General features: G+C 39.3%; 1 protein-coding gene and 1 long non-coding RNA gene across 3 annotated transcripts in view; one reads left to right on the forward strand and one right to left on the reverse strand.

The window, feature by feature from the left end:
- Nucleotides 1-6438, reverse strand: part of ABCA5 (ATP binding cassette subfamily A member 5) — a 108520-nt gene extending 102082 nt beyond the window's left edge. For both annotated transcript variants that reach the window (XM_074388890.1, XM_039475831.2), the window contains exon 1: nucleotides 6351-6438. The gene's annotated coding sequence lies outside the window, so the exon portion shown is untranslated. The remainder of the gene's footprint in view (nucleotides 1-6350) is intronic.
- A 163-nt stretch (nucleotides 6439-6601) lies between these two features.
- LOC141581891 (uncharacterized) overlaps nucleotides 6602-24079 on the forward strand; it is a 33947-nt gene continuing 16469 nt past the window's right edge. Inside the window, exons 1-2 of the long non-coding RNA XR_012514704.1 lie at nucleotides 6602-7273; nucleotides 14662-14780. This is a non-coding gene — a long non-coding RNA (uncharacterized LOC141581891). The remainder of the gene's footprint in view (nucleotides 7274-14661; nucleotides 14781-24079) is intronic.

Below are 24079 nucleotides of genomic sequence, written 5' to 3' on the forward strand. Positions count from 1 at the left end.
CCTCAACAATCTGAGGTTTCCTATATTCAAAAGCTTTAGTCTAATCATATGAAAATGTTACATTTCAATAATCTTGAGCTTCTATCTATTCAAGTTACTGAAACAAACAAAATATACCTCTTATAACCCATTTGATTGGTGGTTTTCTTCATCATATGAAATATACGGTTTAGCTGTTTGAAAAGAAGGAAACATTCTCAACATTAATTCTTTAATGTTGATTTAAAAGAGAAACTTTAAAGCTATAGACAGGTCTTTGTAAACTGACCCAACAATGTACCTATTCACCCTCCTCTTTGCCTGCTGCACCATCCGATCCCACTAGTCCACATTGTCTAAGCAGGCCCATTTTGTAAAGGGATATGGGTAGTAAATAAGCAAGGACTGGTCTGCAAAATAATGTAAACATTAACTCTATGTAAAAATTCTTTGCAAATGATGAGGTAATGGGGAAAATATTTTGCTTCCTTTTCTGGTGTTGAGACCACACTGTCTCTGAGAATACCTGTCCTTTGGCGAGAAGACAGAGGAACAAGATAGTATAAAAAAGATGTGGCTATAACTCTTACCGATATGGTAATCACAAAGGCCCCTCTCTTCACCCCATCCTCCACTCTTTTGCAGGATCTGGAATGCCAAAGGACAATGCTGACTATCTGAACAGGGAATTAGGTGGGAAAACTGGGATGAGGGAAGAATATGAGAAGGCAGAATTTTTCTATATTGAAGAACACCCAAAAATAAAGGGTTAGTAACTTGAGATGGGAGCAACTCTTGTGGATTAAAGAATGAGGTTTCCTGAAAGAAAGGTGGAAATCCGCACAGCAGAGGTGACATGAAAGTGGTGTTCCTGACAGAAGTGTATATCAGAAAACAAGGCTGCAAAGTTACAAGAGAAGAATGACCAGAAAGGGGATATCTATGAAGGGTTTGACTTATCAGGTCAAACCCTTTTCTTGGGACACAAGAAACCCCATATTTAGCATGGAGCTATACATTTCCTCTTTCTATACCAAAATTCCAAAATTTTACAGCTTTATGTGATGGTTTTTGGAAGAATAAAAGAAAAAGGTAGTAAAAAGTTGTTTGCCTTACCCCAAGTTTAACTGTTTAAGTTTAATTGGCTCTAAGTAGGAACAGTCCTACAGACAATATCTGGGAGTTCACTCAGCAGCTAGTTAATACAAGACCAAAGCAGAGTTTATCTGGTTCCAACTCAAAATCTTACCAATGAAATACTTTTAAAACTTTTTAGCAAAGCCAATTCTTAGCTGCTAAAGAAAAATGGCACAAAGAGAAATAAGGGATCAAAAAAAATTTTTTTAAGTTATTTTCCATTGTTCCACAGCATACCTGAGAAACATGCTAAGTTTGTTGTAGGGCTTTAAATAATAATTAGGTGAGTTTTAAACACCTAACATCTCTAAAGATTTAATCAAATTTAACTTTCCTAAATAAATAATTTCTGAAATAAAATAATTTATACTAAATCCAATAAATTGCAAGAAAATTGAAAGCCCACTAAAGCCCATCTTCTTTTTCTAATGTATTAATTGACTTAAAGACCAGGAATTGCATAATCTAAATCTCAATATCAAAAGTTCCCTTCTTAATTCACTTAAAATTCACTTAAAAGTACTGGTCACTACATTCCAAGTCCTGTGGAACATACTTCACATCACTAAAAGTAATAAAAATGTACATAACCTTTAGAAATAATTGTTAGATAAAAATTATTTAGGATGCATGAGTTTGTTTTAATTAAAATAAGAAATTTGAAAGTTATAAAGTATTTTTTTAAATCTACAGTAGTTACACTGTTATACTTATTGCCTTTGTTAAAAGCAGTGCTTTGTTTAGAAGAGCCTCTCCCTTTCCCCGCTCCCCCAAAAAACTCCATCACTTATCTAATGATACCATTATCTCTTTGAAATATTTTTAGTTAGTAAAACAACTCATTGCACAGCAGATGAGGAATTAAATATCTGTGGAATAAAACAATCCATTTATTATGTAGCAGGTAAAATAACCTTACAATTTTAAAATTATTTTTACATATATAGACCTAATTAAAAAAAAAAATCTATGTTTATTCCTGAGAGAAAGAGTTAAGATTATATCCTATAAAATAAATAAGTTGAGTCATCCTGATGTTTAGAGCCATCCTGATAAGAAACGTGGTCAGTCACCTTCTTAGCATCCTTGAAAGATTTCCAGAAAGGCTAGCTGAAAATACATTCCTTACCTCCAACAAATGACTGTGAGAGGTTACTTCTGATCCACCTAAGCAAATGTAACAACAGAAAATGGATAGTCTGTCTACATGGGGCTTCTAAACGTTGTTTAGCCCTGAGGAAGGTTGACTTTGGAAACTGGCTTGACCTCTTAATTACCGACCTTTTGCTGTATATGAAATATATAACTGTAACTGCAGTAACTATACCCTGTCACCATTATTTATTTATGTTTTCATCTTGAACTTGACCATGAGATCTTTGATGAAAAAAACACTGCCTTATATATCTTTGCTTCTCTATCACCAATGGAAATATTATAACCAATATCATCTTACCACAGATTCCTCTATCAAGGCTTCCTGAGAGTCGTTAAAGATCAAGGAGGACAAACTATGATGAATGAGGTTGGGGTCTAAATCCCACGCTCAGAATGTTGGGCACAGTCCATGAGCTAACACTGTGTCTACATTTATAAATAGTTGGAAAAAAGAAAGAATAATATCTTGTGATGTGCAAAAATTACATGAAATTCAAATTTCAGTGTCTATAAATACAGTGTTATTGGAATACAGCCATGCTCATTCATTTATGTATTATCTATGACTGCTTTTGTGCTACAACAGTAAAGTTATTGAGACCATACCATGTGCAAAACCTAAAATATTTACTATCTGGCACTTTACAAAAAAAGTTTGCCAACTCCTGTTATAGGTTTAAAAATGAAGAAGAGAGAAAGTGAGAAAAGTGGCATATTCACTTAACATTTACTGAAGGATTTACACATCCAACATTATGAGGCAAAAAAAGTTAGACACTAACACTAACTTTGCAGAGACATAAAATTTAATATAATGTGATATGGGGGAAAGAGCTTGGAAAGGAGTAGAACGGAATTTCCAGGCAGAAAGAAAAGAAAGCTAAACTCCCAAACAAAAGGGCCTGACTTTTGTAAAGAACAGGGAAACCTGCCATATGGCAGAGGCATAAGGCAAAGTGAACTGGAGCATGGGGTGCTGATGTATGTTCTAGATAACATGGTAAAGTCAGGCACTGGGAATGCATTATGAAGTTTCTGGCATGCAAAATTAGACACCCTAATTTGTGCACTCATATCTTTCCTCCATTTTACTTTTCACACCTACAAGTAATTGTTTAATTTCCTAGTAATCACATATTTCACTAGTCCATCACTCTCCCAATCCACAAATCTCCAAAGTTTTCATCTGTAGGATCACCCTCAGATTATGACCTTGAATCCTACTTTGCTGAGAAAACTGAAGCAATTAAAAGAAATTTCCAAAAATCCACCATGAAGTAGTGTTATACATTTCAACAATGTGCCATTTCAGCCTAAACAAAAGACTGATTTCACTACAAAAACTTAAATACAATCTAGTATTAGCTATACTTTTTAACAAAGGTTTTTTTGGAATGAGAGACTAGGAACATCTCAGGCACATGAAATAAAGTCCTGCTTAGCTACATCATTTGCTTCTCAATCAATAAAATAAAAGCACTATAAAATATGCCTTTTATCTTAAAAGGAGATAAATTATAAATGATCTCATCTTCTCTATTGCTTTAAATTTTACTGAAAGTGATGCAATAATAAAAGAAAATGCAGTCAGGTGCAGTGGCTCACGTCTGCAATCCCAGCAGGAGGGTGGCTTGAGCCCAAGAGTTTGAGATCAATCTGGGCAACATAATGAGACACCGTCTCTACCAAAAACAACAACAACAACAACAACAGCAAATTAGCTAAGTGTAGGGGCATGCAACTACTGGTCCCAGCTACTTGGGAGGCTGAGGTGAGGGGATCACTTGAGCCTGGGAGGTCGAGGCTGCAGTGAGCCAAGATCCTGCTACTGTACATCAGCCTGGGTGACAGAATGAGACCCTGTCTCAAAAAATATATATAAAGAAAATAATATATATATATATATAAAGAAAGAATGAATGAATGAATGAATGAAAAAGATAAAAATCCTCGTTGTCAATATAATTTAACCTAAATTTTATGACAGTGTTTCCTGCTGAAGGAGAAAATAACAATGCAATGGTACACAGATGACAAGTCATCCAATAAATTTTCTTATACATAATAGGTTCCTAAAGCTTGTCCTTAGAACTATTTTTAATCCAACTAATTCACATACTAGAAAAGACCGACTTAGTACAATATCATAAAATTCTTTTAAACAATCAGCTTCTCAACCAAACTCAAGAACAGACATTATAAATTGTATTCATATCGGTACTTTCGTCATACAGTATAGTATCTGGAATGTAAAACGCATGCAACAAACCAGCCTGGAAATACAGCAAGACCTCGTCTCTGAAAAACAAATAAAAACCTAGCTGGGCGCAGTGGCACATGCCTGCAGCCCCGGCTACTCAGGAGGATTCCTTGAGCCGAGACGTTAAAGGCTGCAGTGAGCTGTGATCGCACCACCACACTCCATCCCAAGACCCTGTCTTTTCAAAAATGAAAGACATGGGATAAACCTGTAATGTACTAATAAATTTGCTTATAGTGAATCTAAGATTTCCCTACACTAAATCTGTTTGAAAGGAAATACATTCAAACAGCATATGTCCAAAGATTAACACCTCTTTAGTTTGATTTTAACACAAATACACCCAAAGCCCTACCTACCCTAACAATGTTCCCTCCTATGGAGTCTTCCCTAAAGCACATACAATACTTCTCTTCGGACAAACACAAAATATAGTGGATAAAGCACCAGAATGAGCGTCTGGCATCACTGGGTTGGAATCCCAACTCTACCCTTTTACTAGGTGAGACCTTAATAAGTTACTTAACCTCTTTGAGGCCCATTCTCCACATCTGCCCCACTGGAATAGCCCCTCCAACCCTACAGGGTTGCTGTCAGAATTAAAAGAGCCACCACGGAGCCTGGCTCAAAGCTGTGGTCTAGCAAACACTTTTCCCCTCTTAAGATTCCTTCAGAAAGCCCTCGGAGAAAGTAAACGTGGTTATTATCTTCCTTATCTTTGGACATATTTCCAAAACGTAAATGGAAGCCTCAGGAGCCCAGGAGGAACCCTCCTTCCGCTATTACCGTCTCCAGCCTGCCAGCTTTCCGATCCACTTAAACCTTTCCGTGCCTGGAGCTCCCATTTGCCTTTTAGGATCAGGGAATTTCCCTCCCGAACTGTGTCGTGAGACCTGCACATTTTCTTTTTTTCTTTTCTTTTCTTTTCTTTTCTTTTCTTTTCTTTTCTTTTCTTCTTTTCTTTTCTTTTCTTTTCTTTTCTTCTTTTCTTTTCTTTTCTTTTCTTTTCTTTTTTCTTTTTTTTTTTTTTTTTTTTTTTTTTTTTTTTTTTTTTTGAGACGGAGTTTCGCTCCTGTCACCCAGGCTGGAGTGCAATGGCGCGATCTCGGCTCACCGCAACCTCCGCCTCCTGGGTTCAGGCAATTCTCCTGCCTCAGCCTCCCGAGTAGCTGGGATTACAGGCACGAGCCACCATGCCCAGCTAATTTTTTGTATTTTTAGTAGAGACGGGGTTTCACCATGTTGACCAGGCTGGTCTCGATCTCTCGACCTCGTGATCCCCCCGCCTCGGCCTCCCAAAGTGCTGGGATTACAGGCGGGAGGCACCTGCACATTTTCTTCTCAACCCGCTTTGAACACCCAAGGTCAAGACCCGCGCGTCACCCCTCGGGGAAGAGCCCGGGCTCGTTCTCCAGCTGCTCAGACGGAAGTGGACATCAATATTTTTCTTCCCCCCGTCACGCTGCTGAGGGTGGAACCACAGCGTCCAGCCGAAGGCGGTGCCGCGATGTCCCCCGGCCGGACCCGGCCCCAGCGGACCCGACCCCTCACGCCCGCATCCCGCGCGGCGCTCCCACCGCATCCCCGAGGCCGGCAACCCGCGCTTCCCGGGCGCGGAGGGCGATCTGGGTCCCTCGGCCCGCCGCCTCGGCCCGCCGCCGCGCCCGCTTCACCCCGCACCTCGGACGCCGGACTCCCCCACCTGCCCTCCCCGCCGCCCCTCGCTCGCCAGCCCCCTCCACGACCCCTCACTCCCTCAGGGACGGCTGCCCCAGGGCGCGGCCTCAAGCGCCGACGCCCGCGACGCCCTCCTCACCTCAGGGCCCGAACCGCAGCGCGGTCAGGCCCGGACGCGCTCAGTCTGCGGACGCTGCGCGGGTGACGGAGCTGGGATCCGTGTGAGGACGCGGCCGCGCGCCCGCCGCGCGCCCCCGGTGGAAGCAGCGCCGACGGCGCGCCGGCCGCCGAGGGAAGCTCGCGGCACCGAAGTCGCGCTCGCCTCCTGCCGAGCGCCCCTGGAGGGCCGGGCTCCTGAAAAACGCGGCTCCGCGCACGGGCGCGCTCCCGACGCACGCCGGCAAGCAGCGCGCGGGGAAGAGGAGCGCGCCGGAGGGCGGGGCGAGCGGTGGCGCGCGGCGGCCCGGGGTCTGTGAGCCGCTCGGGCCCGGCCTCGAGGCGCTTCCCCGGGGCCTTCCGCGCCGGGGATTTGCGGGGATCTCGCCACGCGCTTTCTTGAGGTACGGGCAAAATCCACGGGCGCGGGTCTCCGTGGTCAACCTGCCGCCGCCTAGCGGGTGACCCTGGCTGGCGGCCCCTCTCTGCACCTGCCTCGCCCAGTCGCGCCCCCCGTGAAGCACCCTCGCCACGTGTCTCCTGCGTTCGGATGGGCCGCTCTGAACGCGTTTGGAGTCCAGCCCCGCTCCCTCCCGCCGCAGCGGCTGCGGTGCGGTGGCCCCTTTTCCGTGGCTCCCGCCTCCCCTCCCCAGCCCTCTCCTCCGCCCTCACACCCCGACCCGGGACGTCCCCCCCACGGAGGGTCCTCATCCAAGCCCGGGAACGCGGCAGATCCCGAATTTTCCAAACGGCCTGAGACACGTGACGTCTCCTCTGCGAGAGGCTGGATACTGCACTTAGGTGCTAAAAATAGAATCGGGTGTTTCAAGTTTCATGATTCCAAGTGACCTACAAGGGGCCCAACGCCTTCACACGAACATTACGTAGTTGCCGCTTCGGATTTCGGTATGGTCACACTCCTTTGCACACAGACTTTTTTTTTTTTTTTTTTTTTTTTTAATTCTGTCAATCCTGTGTACATCACGTTTTGTTTTTTGTTTGTTTGTTTGTTTTTTTACTTGTCTTTGTTTTTTCTGCTTCTCGAATTGAAACCAGATCTCCCCGACATATACTCTGCTTTCTAAATGCTTAGGAGGAACAAAGAATCAAGGCATAATTAGGTGTCACTTATCTTTTGGAATATAAATTAAATAGAAAATTCAAAGAGGTTCGTCAGAATCCTTGATGATTAAAACAGTGGTCCCAACCTTTTTGTCACCAGGGAGCGACCAGTTTCATGGAAGACAGTTTTTCCAGGGGAGGGTGGATGGTTTTGCGATGATTCAAGCACGTTGTATTGACTGTGCACTTTATTTCTATTATTAGTACATTGTAATATGTAATGAAATAATTATACAACTCACCATAGTGTAGATTCAGTGGGAGCTCTGAGCTTGTTTTCTTACAACTAGACAGTCCCATTGGGGGGTGATGGGAGACAGTGACAGATCATCAGGCATTAGATTTTCATAAGGCATGCACAACCTAGATCCCTCACATGTGCGGTTCACAATAGGGTTCTTGCACCTATGACAATCTAATGCCATTGCTGATCTGACAGGAAATGGAGCTTAGGCCATAATACCAGCCATGTGGGGCAGTTGTAAATACAGATAAAGTTTCACTCACTTGCCCTCTGCTCACCTCCTGCTGTGTGGCCTGGTTCCTATCAGGCCATAGACCCCAGTAGCAGTCCATGGCCTGGGGATTGGGAACCCATGACTTAAAACATCTAGCAGTGAGGGTGGGAGAAAGGGAGGTAAACTAAAGAAAGCATGTAACGAAAACTGTTCATGATACATTCTTTTTTTGAAACATTTAGAACGTTTTAGTTATAAATTCTCAATGACCTAGGATTTGGGGCCAAGTAAAGAAATATAGGTCAGGCCGAGCATGGCAGCTCTCGCCTCTAATCCAAGCACTTTGGAGGCCAAGGCGGCCAGATCACCTGAGGTCGGGAGTTCAAGACCAGCCTGACCAACATGGTGAAACCCGTCTTTAAATTAAAGTCAAAGATGAACTTGATTAAAATGTTACTGAACCATACTTTTACCCCAACACTTCTCACTAGTAGCCTTAACCTGCCATAACTCCAGAAGCCTACTCATTTCTACTACTATTCCAGGCATTTGTTTCTTGCATTACTTATCCTTGTAATGTTCTCTGTCATTCATTCTGTCTGCTTATGCTTTTAAAACTCTTGCTTCAAAATGACATGACCAAAACCCAGTTCTCTAAAAATCTCATCACCCGAGACAAAATGATCTCACTCTCCTCCCAAATGCACACATACTACCATCTTGTTCACATCATTTTATTTATGTACCATCTCTTCAATTAAATTGTAAATAGTCTGAGGTTAAGAATTTTTTTCTTGTCTTGTCTTTTTCTTTCTTTCTTCCTTTGAGATAAAGTTTTGCTCTGTCACCCAGGTTGTTGTGATCACAGCTCACTGCAACCTCTACCTCCCAGGCCCAAGTGATCCTTCCACCTCAGCCTCCTAAGTAGCTGGGACTACGGGTGCATGCCATCACGCAGACTAGTTTTTGCATCTTCTTGTAGAGACAGGGTTTTGCCATGTTGCCCAGGCCAGTCTCAAGCTCCTAAGCTCAAGTGATTCTCCGTCCTTGGCCTCCAAAAGTACTGGGATTACAGGCATGAGCCACTTCACCCAGCCAAAAGCTTTTTCTTACACCAATTTAAATTTCCAAGTCCTATGCATCATAGTATACAGTAAATATTATTAACGCTACCAAAGAGAAAACATATGTAATAAGCAAGAATATGCAGATATTTTCATTTCCCCCCACTAAATGTGACCACTCACTCAACGAAATCTACCAACTTATGAAAAGGGAAGATATCAAATTCCTCTTATAGGATGAATGACAAAATTATAATGATGTTATTGTTTGACTCTGTGTCACCAGCCAAATCTCATCTTGAATTGTAATAATCCCCATATGTCAAAGGTGGGACCAGTTGGAGACAGTTGAATCCTGGGGACAGTTTTTCCCATGCTGTTCTCATGGTAGTGAGTTCTCACAAGGTAGAATGGTTTTATAAGGGCTCCTCTCTTCACTCGGCACTCATTCTCTCTTCTGCTGCTCTGTGAAGAGGTGCTTTCCACCATGATTATAAGTTTTCTGAGGCTTCCCTAGCCATGTGAAACTGTGAGTCAATTAAACTGTTTTCTTTATAAATCACCTAGTCATGGGTATGTCCTTATGGCTGTGTGAGAACAGACTAATGCAGATGGTAATGCAGTTGTGAGAATAATTTAGCAAAGGGAATACTAAATAAGACCTATTAATAAAAGGATTGCTACCGATTGATGTGTGGACCATGACATATTTTACTGTCTGTTTGAACAGGCTATTTATCAGACTATTGGTGCCTTGTAAACAATTTAGCCATATGATTTCAATCTAAATTTCCATAGTTACCAGGTCCCAGAACTAAGTAAGCAGTTCAGGGAAGGCGTTCCTTTCTGAGTTTCTGTATCTAGGAAGGAGAAACAAGCCATACTGATGGGTTGTCATGGTGGCAACCCCAAACCCCACATCTCATAAATAAATTTCTTAGACAAATAAATCAGATGGGAATACACAAATCATGGGAGTTGTAGATTGAGATTTAACAAGTTGCCTAGCTCTACAAAATTAACAATGAACCAGAATTTTGACAGTATTTAATGTAGAGTAAGAGAATAAGGCTTGCTACCCTAAATATGAACCTGCAACATACCCTTCTACTGCTGGTGAAAAGTGAATTCTGTTTGTGTTACTTTTTAATTTGCTAGACATCAAAGCTTTATTTAATGTATTCCCTATGCTATTTTTGCCAAAATTAAGAGCAAAATTGTTAAACTGTTGCAGCACCTTTTAAAATATCAAGTTAGTTCATTAATTTACATGATTATAATACATTGAAAATTACATGACTTTTTAAAAATCTATGATTATTAAACACTAGTATTTGTTTTTAAACATTTAACATTTCTGCAAGGCTAAAAAAAAGGTTTCAAGAGAAATGATGTGGTTTATCTATTTAGAGTTTAGATATGATTTCAAAGCGTTGCAAATTGGCACATTTGTCTAGAATGAGTTAAAACACATAAAGAAATGCAGCCGGGGGGCGGGGCTTAGGATAGTAAAATTAAAAAAAAAAAAAAAAAAAAAGAAAAAGAAATGCCGCCTTGGCTGACAAAGTATACAGGGAATCAAGCTGCTTTACCAATAAATAGAATTCCAAACTAGCATATCAAATGTGGCTGAAATAGTTATTAAATAGCTCAGTAAAATGATTAGTTGATAATCATTAGAGAGTTATGGGAAGGGGTTGGAGAAGAGAATGATCTCTAAAGGTAGTTTTAGTTTGTTTGATTTTTGTTATTACTACTATTATTACTATTACTGTCATTTTTATTACAACAAAAAGAATTTTAAGTATTTTACTCTGTTTCTCCAAACAGAAAAAGTAGTCAAAGAAGACTGTTATTTGAAGAATGTATAACCAAATTTGATATTTAAGATTTAGCCAGCCAAAAAGTATTTATTGTCTAGTATTCTTACTTGGTAAAAACTCTCAACTTTCTAGGTGAACCAAATGAAAAAAAAGGTAAAGAAATCAACAATTGTGCTGAGAGTTTAAAAAAAAAAATTTAAAGCATCAAACAAGGAAGATAATATTTCTTCCACTGTTAAAATCTGTGGTGCAAATTATAAAATGCTATAGAGAAATTGTTGAGAAATAGAGTTTTACCTGGTAACTTCAAGACAGAAAAGTGGGAAGATTGGTTTAATGAGAGTGAATAATTAAAACAGAAGACAGAGAGAAATAAACCTTCATAAATTTGTATAAACCTAAAGTTTGTAATTTACCTAAGAGAATAATATAAACATTAAAGAGAAACTTGACTCCATTTTTCTTTTCTTTCCCTCTTCAGTAAAGAAAATGGACTTTACGTAGGTAAAGGTGAAACACATAGAAAGTGAACTGAAACTTGAGATAGGTGAGGAGGCAGTAAGAAAACACCTATCTGTTTCAAAGAAGTTCATGTTTCCAGGCACAAATTACATCCCACAGCTGTTTACAAGTAACCTAAGACCTATTGCTTCTGAGTTCTGAGAAACTGTAAAAAATGAAAAAGGTGATAGATCACCTGCTTAAAAAATGGTAAAAGGGTATATATACATTGAAAACTGTAGAACAGAAGAGTAAAACTCCAGAGTCCATACTTAAATGTGTTAGAATTTGGTGGTCAATTGGAACCAGACTGACTAAAATAAGACAAGTCACACTATACTTCTTTATTTGATCTTTGAGAGAAGATGGAATTTTATAGCCATGATATAAATTAATTTCAGCAAAGCATGTAATCCAATCCTTCATATCTTTGTGGATGAGACTAAAATAGGGGCCTGATTTAATTATGATTAGGTAAATTCAAAATTAGTTGGATAACTGTACCCTGATTTTTGTTCATGTTTTTCATAAATTATATAGGTGAAGAAATTATTCTGGTCAAGTCAACAGGTGAAACAAAAAATACATCACAAAGAAAATATGACTGAAGACAGAACCAGGAAACAAAATTATTTTAACAATTTGAACTTTGAGCTAAAACCTAAAAGATAAAATTTAACAGAAATATGAAAATTTCTACATTCAAGTTGAAAAATAAAATAGCACAAGTACGAAGTGGGATAGGTTCTAGCTTAGCAATGCAAAAAACCTCCAGAGGTTTTAGTGTCTACAAAGATTAATGTGAGGATGGCCTGAAGTTACACCTCAAACACTTCTATTTGAAAATGCTGTCTTTACCTCCCTCCTTTTTTTTAACCCTTGCCACTATTCCCCAGAAATAGACAGAATAATGAGCCCCACCCCCACTGTCCTAATCCCTGGAAACTGTGAATATGTTAATTTATATGGAGAAATGGATTTAAGATTGGAGATAGAATTAAGGTTGCTAATTAGCTGATCTTAAAATAGGGAGATTATCCTTGATTCTCAGTGGATGCAATATAATCACAAAGATCCTTAAAAAGTGAAAGAGAGAGACAAAAGAGGAGACTAGAAGTATGTGATGGGAGAACTCAATCTGCCACTGCTGGCCGTGGAGACAGAGGAAGGTCTGTGGATGACCCCTAGAATTTGGAAAAGGCCAGAAAACAGATTATCCCGTAGATCCTTCAGGAAGGAACAGAGAGCCCTGGGAACACCTTGACTTTATCCCAGAGAGATCTGTGTGTTGGACTTCTATTTGTTTGTCTGTTTTTGAGATAGGGTCTCACTCTGTCACCTAGGCTGAAGTGCTGACAAAAATCATAGCTCACTACAGCCCCAATCTTCTGGGCTCAAGAGATCCTCCCGTCTCAGCCTCCTGAGTAGCTGGCACTACAGGCACATGCCACCCACCCAGCTAATTTTTTGATTTTCTGTAGAAATAGGGTTTACTGTATTGCCCAGACTAGTCTTGAACTCCTGGGCTCAAGCCATTTTCCTGCATCAGCCTCCCAAAGTGCTGGGATTACAGGCACGAGCCATTGTGCCCCGCCTGTGTTGGACTTCTAACCTACAGAACTGTAACAATAAATTTGTGTTGTTTTAAATCACTAAGGCTGTGACAATTTGTTAGGGAAGCAAGAGAAAAGCTAGTACACTTTTTATAATTTATTTTCCTTCTCTACATTGCAGTTCTGTGCTTATTTAGCAACCAAATTTCCTTTCTTCTCTCCTGTCTTTTTTTTTTTTTTTTTTTTTTGAGACAGAGTTTTGCTTTTGTTGCCCAAGCTGGAGTGCAATGGCACCATCTCGGCTTACTGCAACCTCCACCTCCCGGGTTCCAGTGATTCTCCTGCCTCAGGCTCCCGAGCAGCTGGGATTACAGGCATGTGCCACCATGCCCAGCTAATTTTGTATTTTTAGTAGAGATGAGGTTTCTCCATGTTGGTCAGGCTGGTCTTGAACTCCTGACCTCAGATGATCCACCCACCTCGGCCTCCCAAAATGCTGAGATTACAGGCATGAGCGGTAGTTCCTGGACTTCTCTCCTGTCTCTCTAAGCAAGCAACATGATGCCATAGAAAGGACAGTAAACTATTACTTAGATATTGTGGATTTAGAAACATAGTAACTGATGTGACTTCATGATCATATATTACTCATGGTTAGTTTCCATAATCACTGGTTTCCTATTTGTAAAACAGAAATCTAAAATAACTTCCTTCCTTGACTCTGTGCTGCTTTAAGGAATTTATGAGATGAAATATAGGAAATAATAAAATCCAACTGTTGAGCATATAATATATGCTGCATAATCTTCTATATGCTTTATATGTACCTTTTTATTTGATCTCTATGATATGTGAGCTATGAACTATTATTTTTTATTCACCGAGGTAAAGAGAAGTACTCTGAAAACTGTAAAGTACCAGAAATTACAAATAAATGTCCTGTAGGGAATCCATGTACAATGAAGAAAAAAAAAAAAAAAGCGTTTTCAACGAATTAACTTTCAGGAAACTTTTTGTTTTCTTATTTAAACTTTACTGATACTAACTTTCAATATTTGTACCTTGAACATTTCCATCACAGTTATTCTCTTTCTTCTTCGATGTGTCCATTCATTCTGTAAATATTTGTAAGTTACCTATTATATGTCAGGTACCTATTATATATCTAAGGCTTTGGAAGAACAGTGGATGAAACAGACATGGCACCAGCTGTTTAGCATTATCCATTGTAATGAGGCTATAAAACAGTAGGTGACAAAGAAGTATGGTCAGTAGCATCATGGGAATAGTGGTCCGTAGAAGGATATTACAGACCTAGGGTGTCGAGGAACATTGTTTAGAGGAAGTCATAGCTAAAGATTTGAAGGCTAAGAAGGAGTTAGGCAAAATAGAAGTAGAGAAAATTCCGAAAGAATAGTACCTTCAGCATTTCTGCGTCTTTCTTGTTTACATTGATTTTCTTTTTCTCTCTGTATCTTTAAACTCAAGTAAATCCTTCTTTAAGTTTTATTCCCAAAATATAATTTGAAATTAAGTTCTTGTAAAATTTTCAAATAGTTCATACTTCATAAGCTTTTCATAATCCATTTATCTGATCTCGAATTTCTTAATCCAATAACCAGGCAATATTTTATTAAGGACACTTTATTTCCCTATTCAGGTAGAACATGGCCCTCTGTTATTAGCTAATCATCATATAAATAAAACTCAAAATAAGCAAGCAAATGTTTTCTATATAATTTCATTCTTGTGGTTTCCTTCCTTTGCCACTAGATGGTACTTGTATGCCTGAGAGATCAAAATGCTGATTCAGTTTACCTTCCTGGAAACTGTAAAACTAACCAATCAGAGGATCAGGTCATTGAGAAGAAGAAACTTGCCCAACCCAAAATGTAAGTGATCCTGTTTCTTAAATTTATCTTTAAAAATTAACCCAACATTATCTTTTCTCTTTAGATAAATATGACAGTAAGAAATTTTAAATTAAATTAGCTTTAATTTCTTCCCATCTTGTACCAACTCCCAAACCCCATTTTTTTTTACACTTATTTTTACTCTTTAATAATACTGCTTTTCTAACATCCTAACCTGGAAAATTGGATTACTTGTTCCTTATCAGAGGCCCTCCATTCTCCTAGCTCCTTGTGTAAGCTAATGCTTTTCTTTCTACTTGGAAAAGCCACTACCTCCCTTCTGACCCCTTCCTCCTAGGTTTTATTTTCAGAAATCCTAGTCATTCTTGAAGTCTCATTTTAACTAGTACCACTACCATGAAGTTTTTCTTGTTAGTATTACTTGAAAATACCTCCTTCTGATTCCTTTTTCATTCTTCTAACAATTTTAGTAATTTGTTTGATAATACATGGAATGTATTATTCTAAAGAGCTATATGTATCTCCATAGCAATTAGACTTCCTGCATTGTGATTATTTATGAAAATTTCTTAATCTCTGTACTATACAATGTTTGCCTCTTGAGTGCAGAGGCTATCTTAGTAATCTACATATTCTGAAATATTTAGTACATTATTATTTATTGAATTGAGTTTAATGCTAATATCCGTAAGACTATTGCAAAAAACTCTAAGAATAAAAAAATGATATGGTGATTCTTAATGATAGTCTCATGTGTAAGTTGGATCAAATTCATTAGCAAGACCTGTGGAATCAAATCATCTTTTTCCCATTTTCCCTTTTTTCCCGTGGCATGAGACTCCTGCCTTCCCCAAATATATAGAAATAATGGGTCGGGCACAGTGGCTCACACCTGTAATCCCAGCACTTTATCGAGACCATCCCGGCCAAAATGGTGAAACCCTGTCTCCACTAAAAATATAAAAAATTAGTTGGGCGTAGTGGCACATGCCTGTAGTCCCAGCTACTCAGGAGGCTGAGGCAGGAGGATCGCTTGAACCAGGGAGGTGGAAGTTGCAGTAAACCGAGATCATGCTACTGCACTCCAGCTTCATGACAGAGCGAGACTCTGTCTCAAACAAAAAAGAAAAAAAAAAAAAAAGAAATAATGCAGAGTATAAGCACTTTAAAATATAAAGCTGAGTTTAAAACAGAGACAGCAAAGGCTTCAGATACCAGAATTGAAGAAGAAATTCAGTCACAGTAGTAAGGGCCAGGAGCTGAGGTTTTAACCCCATTTTGAACTAAAAGATGTGGTCCTAAAGCTACTTAAGAGGATCTGGAACTAACATTCCTGCATAAACTAGAAGCCTAAAGAGATTTTCACTTTTTGAAGATGTAGAAGCTTATCTCTTAACTCAATAGTCTAGGATGAGCAGAGGTGATAGTAATATTGAAAGCCTGTGAATATTGAAAGGTTCCTGTGAATATTGAAAACCTCTGCCAATAAAAATCCAATTTTACATTATTGTTTGAAAAGATAATCCTGGCCAGGCATGGTGGCTCACACCTGTAATCCCAGCACTTTGGGAGGCCGAGGCGGGTGGATCACTTGAGGTCAGGAGTTCGAGATCAGCCTGACCAACATAGTAAAACCCCGTATCTGTTTCTTAAAAAAAAAGAAAGAAAGAAAGAAAAGAGAAGATAATCCTAAACTTAAAAACAGAGAAACAGCCAGGCCCTATAGAAGCAAATATAAAAATCCTTTATGAGGACATCTACACAACTCAGGAAACAAAAGAATCCCGCAGAATAAACAGCCTTCAGTAAAGGTGCACTCTCAAGAAAATTTGCACGCTACACAAAGAAGCAATCTATCACAAGGCAGATGAGAAGACACAACAAATAGAAAAACCTGTGCCCAAATAACTTGAGTTAATAAAACAACTTGACAATTGGGTGCAGTGACTCACACCTGTAATCCCAACACTTCATGGGGGCCAAGGCAGGAGGATCACTTGAGGCCTAGAGTTGAAACCAGCCTGGGCAACATAGTGAGACCCTGCCTCTACCAAAAAAAAATTTTTTTAATTAAAAAAACAAAAACCTGGATGTGACTATCAAAGAGATATCCATAAAATGATTAGAACCGTAAAGAAAAATAAAAATCAAATGAAAAAACAAGATAAGGTAAAAAATAAAAATATTTGAGAAAAAATAGGAATTTGTTGATGTATTAATTTTGATACTTATGAACATCTGCAGACTTCTAGTACTGTTCTGGGTACTAAAGATAAAATAGTGAATAAGATATATAAATTTTCTACTGTCATAGAGCTTATTTCTATTAAAAATAAAAAGCTCAACAGATGGGTTAAATAGATGGACTAGATACAGTGAAGGAGATAATTTTTAAACTGCAAAATAAATCTGAGGAAATTATACAGAGGATTTTAAAATGGAGAGTATAAAAGTAAAGTTATATCCTTAAGAATGTAATAACAAGACTTAACACATATTTAATAGAAGTTCTTTTTGAGATGCAGTTTCGCTCTTTCACCCAGGCTGGAATGCAGTGGCCTGATCTCAGCTCCCTGCAACCACCACCTTCCCTTTTCAAGTGATTCTCCTGCCTCAGCCTCCCGAGTAGCTAGGATTACAACTACCCACCACCATGCCTGGCTAAAGAATTTTGTATTTTTAGTAGAGACAGGATTTTATCATGTTGGCTAGGCTGGTTTCGAACTCATGACCTCATGATCTGTCCGCCTCAACCTCCCAAAGTGCTGGGATTATGGGCATGGGCCACCATGCCTGGCTGGTAAGAAATAGGCATTCTAAAAAGAAAGAAAATAAGGAAAATGGAGGAGAGGCATGATTCTAAGAGAAGACAGCAGAGAATGTGTCAGATATAAAGATAGACATGAACCAGAATGCAGTAAGTCCTTAGCAGAATATGTTTTAAAATAAATCAATATCAGAACATTCTAGTTAAAATTAAAGAGCACCGAAACAAGAAAAACAATTCCTAAGAGAAAAGCAAGAAAGAAAACATATCTGTAAACTGGGCATAGTACGACATGCCTGTAATCCAATACTTTGGGAGGCTGAGGCAGGAGTATGACTTGAGCCAGAAGTTTAAGACCAGCCTGAGGCGGGCACGGTGGCTCACGCCTGTAATCCCAGCACTTTGGGAGGCCGAGGCGGGTGGATCACGAGGTCAAGAGATCAAGACCATCCTGGTCAACATGGTGAAACCCCGTCTCTACTAAAAATACAAAAAGTTAGCTGGGCATGGTGGCACATGCCTGTAATCCAAGCTACTCAGGAGGCTGAGGCAGGAGAATTGCCTGAACCCAGGAGGCGGAGGTTGCGGTGAGCCGAGATCGCGCCATTGCACTCCAGCCTGGGTAACAAGAGTGAAACTCCGTCTCAAAAAAAAAAAAAAAAAAAAAAAAAAGACCAGCCTGAGCAACATAGTGTCTCCAAAATTAATAATTAAAAAATTAGCTGGATTTGGCAGCCCATGTCTGTCACCCCAGTTACTTAGGAGGCTGAATGGAAGGATCACTTGAGCCTAGGAAGTCAAGGCTACAGTGAGCTGTGATCATGTCACTGCACTCCAGCCTGAGTGACAGTGTAAGACCCTGTCTCAAACAATAACAACAACAACAACAACAAGAGCCTACCTATGAGGAAACAAAAACAAAATTGGCAATAGAAATTCCACTGGTAAAAAGAAAGGTTAAAATAAAATGTTTAAAGGGCTGTGGGAAATTCTATTCTCAACTAAATTGTCGAAGTAAGAATGAGAAAGTTGTCAGATAAAGACCAATAGAGTTTACCATTCACAGACTTAGGCTGAAGGAACTACTGACAGATGTACTTCAATAAGAAGGAAATAAAATCCAAAAGGAAGAAGCAAGATGTAGGAAGAAATATTGAACAAGGAAACTAAATAAAATTTTGGAGAAACTAAGTATTGACATATAAATGATGGATTATAACCAAGAAAATTAAGATGCTATACCATGAAAGAAGAGGAAGTCAGGTTTGAACATATTCTGTTTGTAAATTCCATTTTTTGAGAGGAGGCTACAGTTATTATTAATTTTGGAAATTATAAAATCAGGTATGCATGTTAAAAATTTCCAGAGTAATCACCTGTCATGTGTATTTGATATACTATTTAAGAATATTCAATTCAGGGACTAGAAAATGAAAAAAAGAAAGAATTAAGAGATACATAGATATGTTAGATATAAGGTAAGTAGAGTATATGTGTACTGAGTGCATAATCAAGAAGGTATGGAAGGAATGAGTAAGCACCAAATATTCATGAAACGCCCAAGGCACCAATATTCATGAGGACCCATTTTGCCTTCATGTGTCCTCTGCTTAAGAGAGATAAAATCTGTGGGTGCTTAGCAAGGTATCAGTGGTGAGTTTCAACTATAGCCAGGCAGACCAGTCCCTGAGTCTTTCTTGCAGAGAAAATATGAGCTGGCTCTAGGCACCCTCTGTCTGCTGAGTCTTCTTTGTTTATCTGCGACTCTGGTCTTTACAACTACAATGTTAGCAAGAAGAATTAATACAGAATAATAAAAGAGAAGACATATAAACATTTTATAGACTAGGCTTCAAGTAATTCAATCCCTCTATACCAATTGTACCCTTTCCTAAGTACATTATTAGCCTACTCTGCCCTTTTCCCCTTGCTTCTTGCTGTATGTTTTAAATTTATTCAATAAACCGTGACCTCAGCATCTTACTTTGATTTGTGAGCCTGTCTAGGCCAGCCCCTTGGTAAAGGACTCAGAGACACCATTGCATCAAGGTAATATCCCACTTAACATACCACTAAAAGGTAGAGATACGTAACTTACAAATGTGTGAAAGAGAAAAGGAGCCAGCCTGGCTAACATGATGAAACCCTGTCTCTACTAAAGATACAAAAAATTAGCCAGGCGTGGTGGCACACGCCTGTAATCCTAGCTACTCGGGAGACTGAGGCAGGAGAATTGCTTAATCCTGGGAAGTGGAGGTTGCAGTGAGCCGAGATTGTGCCATTGTACTCCAGCCTGGGCAACAGAGCGAGACTGAAAGAAAGAAAGCAAGAAAGGGAGAAGGAAGGAAGAAAGGAAGGAAGGAAGGAAGGAGAGAGGGAGGGAGGGAGGGAGGAAGGAAGGAAGAAAGGAAGGAAAAAAGGGGAAGGGGGAAGAAAAAATCACTCAAAAAAATTAAGAAACGGCATCTTCTTTGGGAGGCCAAGGCGGGTGGATCACGAGGTCAAGAGATCGAGACCATCCTGGTCAACATGGTGAAACCCCGTCTCTACTAAAAATGCAAAAAATTAGCTGGGCATGGTGGCGCGTGCCTGTAATCCCAGCTACTCAGGAGGCTGAGGCAGGAAAATTGCCTGAACCCAGGAGGCGGAGGTTGCGGTGAGCCGAGATCGCGCCATTGCACTCCAGCCTGGGCAACAAGAGCGAAACTCCGTCTCAAAAAAAAAAAGAAATGGCATCTTAAAATTAAACTTGGTGGTTACCTTTTCTTTTATTTCAAAGATACACAACTCATTTTTAATTCACCTACCTCAGCACATAATTTCTTATTGGTTGTATGAATACGTGATTGAGAAGGATTCTAAAGCAAAGTACCATTTTAATAAAGAAGAGTGCCTTCATCTGTTAGCAATATCTATCCAAAAGCACTGGAAATGAGCTGAAATAATGTGAGGAGTACATATGTATCTTTCTTAATCCAGGTTTTCTAAACTTAAAAAATCACCAATTCCCAGAGCTCTCAAAAAGTAAATTATATTTTCTTTCAGTTTTTTAAAAGTTGATGCTTTTATGCCTAATCTTTTTATATGTTTGAGAGAAGTTACTTCAAATAAGAATATTTATAATATGGCCGGCACAGTGGCTCACGCCTATAATCCCAGCACTTTGGAAGGCCGAGGCAGGTGGATCACGAGGTCAAGAGGTCGAGACCACCCTGGTCAACAAGGTGAAACCCCATCTCTACTAAAATACAAAAATTAGCTGGGCGTGGTGGTGCACGTCTGTAGTCCCAGCTACTTGTGAGGCTGAAGCAGGAGAATTGCTTAAACCCAGGAGGTAGAGGTTGCGGTGAGCCGAGATCACGCCATTGCATTCTAGTCTGAGTAACAAGAACGAAACTCCATCTCAAAAAAAAAAGAAAAAAAGAAAGAAGGAATATTTATAATATACACAACAGCATGAAAATCATAAGATAGTATTTTTAGTTACTACCTAGGAAAGAAAGTCCATTAATATTCCTGTAACTGGCAAGAAATTTCAGCCATCATTCAATTGAATTCCACAAATGATCATTGAGTTCTTACTGCGACATGCACAACGAACTCTACTAAAGGATCCAAAATTTAAAAACATAGTCCCTGCCTTCAAGAAATTTAATAGTGAAGGAGATATCCATTACATAGTCAACTGTAAAACAGAGCATAATGTCAGTAGATTCTACATCTAGAAGGGCATTAGGATCATCCAAGAAGCTTTTGTTTGTGTATTTATTATTGTTGATTGTTGACTGTCAGAACCTGTCAAAGATGTGAAAAAAGGATCTCTAAGGTATGAAATCTGAAAATGTATAAATTTAAAAGGGGTTCCACACGATTCTGATACTTAGCTAGATTTGTGAACAACCATGATAAATGTTATGCTATTCATACTTAGAAGAATGTGGTTTATGTTACTTTATTGCAATTGTTTTATAACCCTAGTTCTCAAGGAAAGGAATCATAATATGAGTACATTTCTTAGGAGGATAAACTTACAAGGATAAACTTGCAAAATAGAATATTAACGTGGGTTCAGCCCTGGAGTGCCAGAGAACACTATGAAAGCATTTGATGACAAGAGGGAATAGAGGTACAAACTCACCCAACATGTTGAGGGAAAAGACAGGATAGGAAATATAAACATAACCTATGTCCAAATTGTGCCATGAGGTCAGGCCTGTTTTTTACTTTCTCTGTATTCACACTTCAGCCTGAGGACTGACTTGGAATAGCTCTTGTTAAATTGGAAACTTTAATTAAAAAGAAAAAAGGAAAAGATCATGTGTGTATACTTCTGGTTCCTAGATTGCAAAATATTTTCAAGTCACCCAATTATTATTTTTGGTATATTTTGGGGTCGTTTTCTAAAAAGACAGTCTATCTAGTCAGATAAGTTTTCTAAGTAGGACTGCTTGTCTTTACCTATTTTTGTGTAGACCTTTATTTTTTAGGAAGATTTTTATTTTTCAAGTAATTTTTTATTTTTATTTTTACTGTTGTTTGGTAATGTTAAAATGGCTTGTAGTCATTCTTTTACAAACTAAGAAAAAGAAGAAAAGTATGTAAATAAAGGAAACATTTTAACTCTAGCTGTTCTGGTACCATTATGTAGCATATGACCTAGGATAGACTGATCGACCAAATAGGCCAGTTGACTCAAAAATGTGCAGTAGGTCAAATACCACTGATATTTACTTCTTGCTCACATAGTAATTCAAAAGGATGCCCTAGGCATTGTCATCCTGTTGGAGGATAGAAGCGTTGAAAAGGCACAAAGGAACAAAAGGCCTCCTTCTTAGTAGTCCCTACCATGAAGTGACAGTTATCACTTAAGCCTACATTTCTTTTATGAGAAATAGCTATGTGGCTCTACCTAGATGCCAGAGAAGTGCCAGTCTTGGCTGTGCAACCACTTCCTAGCTATGGTTCCATAATATGGAAGGAGGATTACAAATCTTCAGTGACAGCTAGCTATATGTATTCTCTTTAGTAAGAGAATCTACTTTTGAAAGTATCTAAGCCTGGCACATCATAGAGGTTATTTATTGACAACACTATTTTTCCTCCATTGCTAGTGGTCTTCTTAAAACATTTTGGAAATTCGGCCAGGTGCGGTGGTTCATGGGCTGTAATCCCAGCACTTTAGGAGGCTGAAGGGGGCAGATCATGAGGTCAGGAGATTCAGACCATCCTGACTAACACAGTGAAACCCCATCTCTACTGAAAATACAAAAAAATTAGTCAGGTGTGGTGGCACATGCTTATAGTCCCAGCTACTCGGAAGGCTGAGGCAGGGGAATCACTTGAACCTGGGAGGCAGGGGTTGCAGTGAGCCCAGATCATGCCACTGCACTTCAGGCTGGGTGACAGAGTGAGACTTGGTCTCAAAAAAAAAAAAAAAGGAAATGCATATTTCCACTGAAATTGCTAATTTCATCTAAATTTTCTAATGTATTAGCTTAGATCTGTGCAATAGATCCTCAAATAAGTATCTTAAATTTATTTGAATCATCGGTTACATCCATTTATTCCTCAGACAATAAACTGTTTAATTTGTTAGTGTTTTTAATGAAAAATAATTGAGTCTACTTATGAATTCTATTATTTTTCTGCATACAATTTTTTAAATATTAAATCTTACGTTCCCATTCAGATAAGGGTTTTTTTGTTGTTTTTTTGTTTTGTTTTTTGTTTTTTGAGACATTATCTCACTTCATCGCTCAATCTGGAGTCTTTGCACCCACTGCAGACTCTTCCTGCCAGGTTCATGTAATTTTCGTGCCTCAGCCTCCAGAGTAGCTGGGGTTACAGGCATGTACCACCACCTCCAGCTAATTTTTGTATTGTTTTTAGAGACAGGGTTTTACCATATTGGTCAGTCTTGTCTCAAACTCCTGACCTTGGGTAACTTACCTGCCTCGGCCTCCCAAAGTGATGGGATTACAGGGGCAAGCCACCATGCCCCGCCATGTATTCAGATAGATTTTTAAAGCAATAGTATAGGAGTGATGTACTTCCTAAGCCCTTGTATATTTAAAAATTATTCTTTCACATGAATCATGATTTAGCAGCTAGGAACAGAAAATTCTTGGGTAATACTCTTTTCTTTTCTTTTCTTTTTTTTGAGGCAAAGTCTCACTCTGTCATCAGGCTAGAGTGCAGTGGCACAGTCTCAGCTCCCTGCAACCTCTGCCTCCCGGGTTCAAGTGATTTTCCTGCTTCAGCCTCCCAAGTAGCTGAGACTCAAAGTGCACGCCACCATGCCCGGCTAATTTTTGTATTTTTAGTAGGGACAGGGTTTCACCTTGTTGTCCAGGATGGTCTCAGTCTCTTGACCTCATGATCCGCCTGCCTTGGCCTCCCAAAGTACTGGGATTGCAGGCATGAACCACTGTACCTGGCTGGGTAATACCCTTTTCTACTCAAAACTTTGTACAGACATACACAGATGCACACACAGTTTTTATTTTCTGAAACATTTGAGGTAAATTATATACTCTCTTTGGGGCTGGAT

Source organism: Saimiri boliviensis, chromosome 17 (assembly GCF_048565385.1).
Source record: "Saimiri boliviensis isolate mSaiBol1 chromosome 17, mSaiBol1.pri, whole genome shotgun sequence".
Lineage (NCBI taxonomy): Eukaryota > Metazoa > Chordata > Mammalia > Primates > Cebidae > Saimiri > Saimiri boliviensis.